General features: G+C 42.7%; 1 long non-coding RNA gene across 1 annotated transcript; it reads left to right on the plus strand.

Moving 5' to 3' along the window:
• Nucleotides 1-1,188: 1,188 nt before the first annotated feature.
• Nucleotides 1,189-2,430, plus strand: LOC124254083. The gene is made up of 2 exons (XR_006892380.1): nt 1,189-1,285; nt 2,307-2,430. It is a non-coding gene; the product is annotated as an uncharacterized LOC124254083 (long non-coding RNA).
• Nucleotides 2,431-6,324: the final 3,894 nt, after the last annotated feature.

Raw genomic sequence — 6,324 nt, forward strand, 5'->3', positions numbered from 1 at the left:
AGCCTCCGCCTGGAGAGCGGAAGGTCGCGGGTTCGTTCCCCGACCGCGTCATACCAAAAGACGTGAAAATATGGTACTTGTTGGTCCCTGCCTGGCGCTCGGCATTAATGGGTACAACAAGGACTGGTCGGCTCAGAGTCATTATAATGTCTGAGTGGGGTATTCATGCTTCACTGCGGCATGATATCTCAGTGGGCTAGCACTATAAAACCAGCTTAAGCCTGGGCTAGTACAAGCAGCCGCACGTATTACACATACACACGCATGCACGTCGTCATATGAGCGAAATATTCTCAAGCACGACGTTAAACCCAATTTCACCTCACCTCAAGAAACGCCGACATCCTCTCCATCAAGATACGTCTAAATACGACATCCTCTACATCCAAGACACGCCTAAATACGACATCCTCTACATCAAGACTACGCCTAAATACGACATCTTCAACATCAAGACACGCCTTAATACGACATCCTCTACATCAAGACACGCCTAAATACGACATCCTCTACATCAAGATACGTCTAAATACGACATCCTCTACATCAAGATACGTCTAATTACGACATCCTCTACATCAAGATACGTCTAATTACGACATCCTCTACATCAAGATACACGCCTAAATACGACATCCTCAACATCAAGACACGCCTAAATACGACATCCTCTACATCAAGACACGCCTAAATACGACATCCTCTACATCAAGACACGCCTAAATACGACATCCTCTACATCAAGAAGACATGCTGCCTAAATACGACATGCTCTACATCAAGATACGCCTAAATCTAAATACGATGCATCCTCTACATCAAGATACGTCTAAATACGACATCCTCTACATCAAGATGCAAGATCTAAATACGACATCCTCAACATCAAGACACGCCTAAATACGACATCCTCTACATCAAGACACGCCTAAATACGACATCCTCTACATCAAGACACGCCTAAATACGACATCCTCTACATCAAGATACGTCTAAATACGTTCGACATCCTCAACATCAAGACACGCCTAAATAAATACGACATCCTCTACATCAAGACACGCCTAAATACGACATCCTCTACATCAAGACACGCCCTAAATACGACATCCTCTACATCAAGATACGTCTAAATACGACATCCTCTACATCATCAAAGTAACTTTGCGGGATCTGGTCAAGTGGACTTGTGCTCGGCATGGACATGACGCCCCAAGCTGCTTTCACCAAACTAACTTTGAGCTACGTACTGGCGACAAACCTGAGTATCGAGGAAAAGAAAAAGGTTTGAGAGGAATACTGCTTTTATTAGGTTTTCAGTCTTATTACAACGTGTATCCTTAAACTAGACTGACTTTCTACAAGTCCAATGTAGGAAACCAGCGGGTGTATAAATATTGTTCGAGTGAGTTAAGTTTTTGTCACTCAGCAATATTCCAGCTATATGGCGGCGGTCTGTAAATATTCGTTTCTGGACCAGACAATCCAATGATTAAGAGCATGAATATCGATCTACGCATTTGGGAACGGATGACATGTGTCAAACAAGTCAGCCTGATCCCAAGTCAGTCTGACCACCACCGACCCCGTTAGTCGCCTCTTACGACAAGCATGGGTTATTGAAGATCAATAATTCTAACCCGGATCTGAACGGGTCAAATATTGTTTGACATGAAGGGTATATGACCACTGAACAGTTGACGTCATTCCTTTTAACTAGTTCAGAACGTTTCCAGTTCAGACAGTTTCTAGTTTCTAGTTCAGATCAGTAGAAGGTAATTGGCTTTTTGGTGATACAGATCAACATCAGATCACTGATATAGTTGAAACAAAAATAACCCAAGCTAAAGGAAATAGATAAGTATAAGCGGGGCTACGCTTGGAGTGCGTCCTACCCGCTTAAATATCTTAGCCCCACTTTTGCATAGATGTTGTCAATAAGAAAATTTATCTATGAAGTTCGGATTGTATTTGCCATTTTTGGATAAATAGTCTGAAATTTGGAAAAGAATTGAAACCTATATTTATTAACGAATGCAGGGGGATGGGGCAGGAGGTGGGTCGAGGGTGCCAGAGGCCAGGGGCAGGGGCAGGGGCAATGGCAGGGTCAGGGGTCAGGGGCAAGGACGGGGCAGGCTAGGGGGCAATGGCAGGGTCAGGGGCAGGACAGGGCAGGACATGCTGACCATTAGCGTCAATGCTTCTCAAAAAATATATTTCTGTGACCGCCACCACATTTTGAGACCAATCTATTTTGGCGATAATCAAGACTGACTTTGACGCTGCCGTTTTCCATTCCTTTACAGTTGCTGCTGCAGAATCTTAGAGGCGAAATCACGGTGAAGACATCTGATTCTGAAGAGAAAAAACGATAAACAAGAATTTGTAGTGGGTGTCAGATTATAATGGAGTAAACATATGCTCAACCAACAGTACTTGACTACTTTTTGTAAACCTTAACTTAAAGGCTTCTGTATATGCTTATGGCTCATGATCTACTTGCGTCTCATTATCCCCTACTTCCGTCTCATATTACTTCCGTCTCACTACTTCCGTCTCATGATCCCTACTTCCGTCTCATGATCCCCTACTTCCGTCTCATGATCCCCTACTTCCGTCTCTTGATCCCTATTTGCGTCTCATGATCCCCTACTTCCGTCTCGTGATCCCCTACTTGCGTCTCGTGATCCCTACTTGCGTCTCATGATCCCTACTCCCGTCTCGTCACTTCCGTCTCATGATCCCCTACTTCCGTCTCTTGATCCCCTACTCCCGTCTTCTCGTGATCCCCTACTTCCGTCTCATGATCCCCTACTTGCGTCTCATCATCCCCTACTTCCGTCTCATGATCTACTTCCGTCTCCCTACTTCCGTCTCCTGATCCCTACTTCCATCTCATGATCCCCTACCCCCCTACTTGCGTCTCCCTAATCCCTACTTTCGTCTCGTGATCCCCTACTTCCGTCTCCGTCTCGTGATCCCCTACTTGCGTCTCGTGATCCCTACTTGCGTCTCGTGATCCCCTACTTACGTCTCAGACTTAAACGTTTCAGCTGGTGTGTCAGATTAGCTATAACCATGAGGAAAGCTCAGGTGTGCCTGAACTTGTGTAGAATATCTGCATCTGCAACCTGTCTGGTTTTCTTTCATGAAGGTTGACTTGTACTATCATACTCACTTATGATTAATGAAATGGGCTTGACGCTTCAATTATGTTCTGCTACATCGTGATGTCACCGACATACTGTCATGGTCGGGGTCACCCATTAACATCCGGGTTTCAGCAACCAATGCTTGTAATAGAAGGCGTCATACAGTTTCAGGCTCCTTGGCTGATGCATGTAATCATATCCGAGTTCCGGTGATCCGGACTCGAATATTTACAGCTGATTTGAAGCTAGACTGTTGCCGAGTGGTGTAATTCAATAACAAGGTAATTGAATGAAGAACACATAAAATGACTGTCTTTGTTATCCTGGTCACGGGAATGAAACAAGAAAATAAACTCAACGTCTGTTATCTGTTTACCTGGATATCAAAGTAAATAAGTCTAATGACTGAGAGCCACACACCGATCCATTTACTGGATCCTCGCTGGTTCGTGCTCCCCGTCGTGTTCACAATTCACAATGAGGTCAGAACGCCAGTCACTGTGACTATGATTAATATTTTCACTCAATCCTGTAGCAAAAGTAGGCTGCACATAATTCAGAAATCGTCTCCATGGTGTAAAACCTGTCGAGCAGGATGTGAGACTGCAGGACAAGCAGTGTTAATGTGGTATGGAGATGTGAAATAACCAACACAGTATAAATCGCATTAAATGTAACAGTTTAAAGTTATATTATGCAATGCAAAAACCGGGACATTAGGTTTATAGATATTTAGCATAATACAGACGATGTTGCCGTAATTTCTCATGTTATTTTAAACCACCAAGAACGATCATTTCGATCCCAGTGAGATCCTGAACCTTCCGCAAAGCTATCAGAAACACATGGACCTATGAAGTGGTTATGTTGAAAAATCAGCAAAATCAGTCAATATTACATAGAATTCTTTTCAATCACCCTTCAAAATGCGTATTAACTCAACATTATCTCCTACTATACAGGGACGGTGGGGTAGCCTAATGGTTAAAGCGTTGGCTCGTCACGCCGAAGGCCGGGTTCGAATCACCCATGGGTACAATGTGTGAAGCCCATTTCTGTTGTCCCCGCCGTGATGTTGCTGGAATATTGCTATATCCCTGGCATCGGTTCCCCGTACATCAATGCTCATGCCGATGTCGATTATTTGATCACTGGATTGTCTGGTCAACAGACTCGATTATTTACTGACCGCCGCCATATATAGCTGGAATATTGCTGAGCGGGCCGTAAAACTAAACGAGGTGGTCGGAAGCTCACTCACTCACTGATGATCCTTGTCTGGTCAGACTCGAACACTCCATACAAATCTGACCCAGATTTACACATTTCATAGACGGAATAATTTCTTTCAAAGCGTATTGAGGCTCCTGTACGCCCCGTTGAGCTATGGTCCTCTGTGAATGAATACATCTCCAGTCGTAACACTGAGGTGTTTTTGTCTGCTTTAAAACATTTTGTTAGTTTTAGCTCTAAACATGTGGTTTGTTATGCAGACAATTAAACATGACATTTTATATGCGTGTATCTTGAAGAATGTGACCTATTGATAAATTTAACGAAAGCGATTCGGTCGGATGCATATTCATATTTACTGTTGTCAAGAGTGAGTGAGTTTAGTTTAGTCTCAATTATTTACCGCCCGCCGCCATATAGCTGGAATCTTGCTGAGTGCGGCATTAAACAACAAAGCCACCAACCAACCAACCAAGCAACCAACCAACCAACCTGTTTTCTCTTGCTGTCCTGAACCGCCTCCGTGGTGTAGTGGTTAGAGCGTCCGCCTGGAGAGCGGAAGGTCGCGGGTTCGATCCCCGACCGCGTCATACCAAAAGACGTTAAAATATGGTTACTTGTTGGTCCCTACCTGGCGCTCGGCATTAATGGGTACAACAAGGACTGGTCGGCTCGAAGTCAGTATAATGTGTCTGAGTGGGGTATTCATGCTTCACTGCTGCGGCATGGTATCTCAGTGGGCTAGCACTATACAACCAGCTTAAGTCTGGGCTAGTACAAGCAGCCGCACATACACACGCATGCACGTCGTCATATGAGCGAAATATTCTCAAGCACGACGTAAAACCCAATTTCACCTCATCTCACCCACCTTACTGTCCTGTTTTGTAACTTCGGATGAGGTTCATTTCTCAACGACAATCTTTCCAGTTTGACAGACGTTCATAGATGTTCAGTGACGTCGGTATGCTGCCTGTTGCTTTTCTATGACTTGGGCAATCAGTTGTCGCATGATGGCTGGTTTCTCATGATAAAATAAATAAAACGTACTGTCAATTTTCTGTCACATTTCATGCAAATATTTCGAAAAATTGAATTTGGTTAGGGGTTAATGGCACAGTAACAGGAGGCTACAAAGTGACTACCAAACCCACATTAGAAAATCTGCCTCAGAATCATTCAATTCAATTCTTTATTACAGAATTGTAGGCCATCGGCCCATAACTACATAGGTTACATTTACATGGCAAAACATTGTATGTACAGTATAGATTGATTCTTTTAACATCTTAGATACATTGCATGATAGATAAAGCTAGCTAAATTATTTATAAGTTTACAATCTGATGATGACATGAGGAGTTTGAATTTGGCTTTACTCGGATACAATAGGTTTTAGGTAAATGGTTCAAGAGGAGCTGTTGGAATTTGGAACACACGAGGAGAAGATGGTATTTATCCTCAATATAACCTTCATCGCACTGTAAACATAATCTATCATTTTTATCTATATTATAATACCTTCCAGTTTCTATACGTAACTGATGTGAAACATCTAAACTGAGCGAGTGCTGCTCTAAACTTTTAATGTTAATCACATTTAAATACAATTCCCTGGACAATGAAATTTTAAAGTAAGAAGAAAACATAAATTTGTTGCCATTTTGAAGTGAACTATACCAATTCTGTTCATGAATACATTTAAGTCGACTCACAAATTCAGATAAAAACGAGGTAGGAGAAATAACAGATTGCTGTTCCCAAACAAAACCCAAACCCAAACTGTACAGCAGATATCGACACTTCGACGCCCAATTAACTTTATTATGATCTAAAGCCATTAACATCATGTGATAACATTTTTGGGATGACGAGAATCATTCTCAATAACTTTATTACCCTTTTATATGCTAGGATATATAGGGATACCGCCCACATT

This window comes from Haliotis rubra, unplaced genomic scaffold (genome assembly GCF_003918875.1).
Source record: "Haliotis rubra isolate DU_JTF1 unplaced genomic scaffold, ASM391887v1 Scf563, whole genome shotgun sequence".
In the NCBI taxonomy this organism is placed as follows: domain Eukaryota; kingdom Metazoa; phylum Mollusca; class Gastropoda; order Lepetellida; family Haliotidae; genus Haliotis; species Haliotis rubra.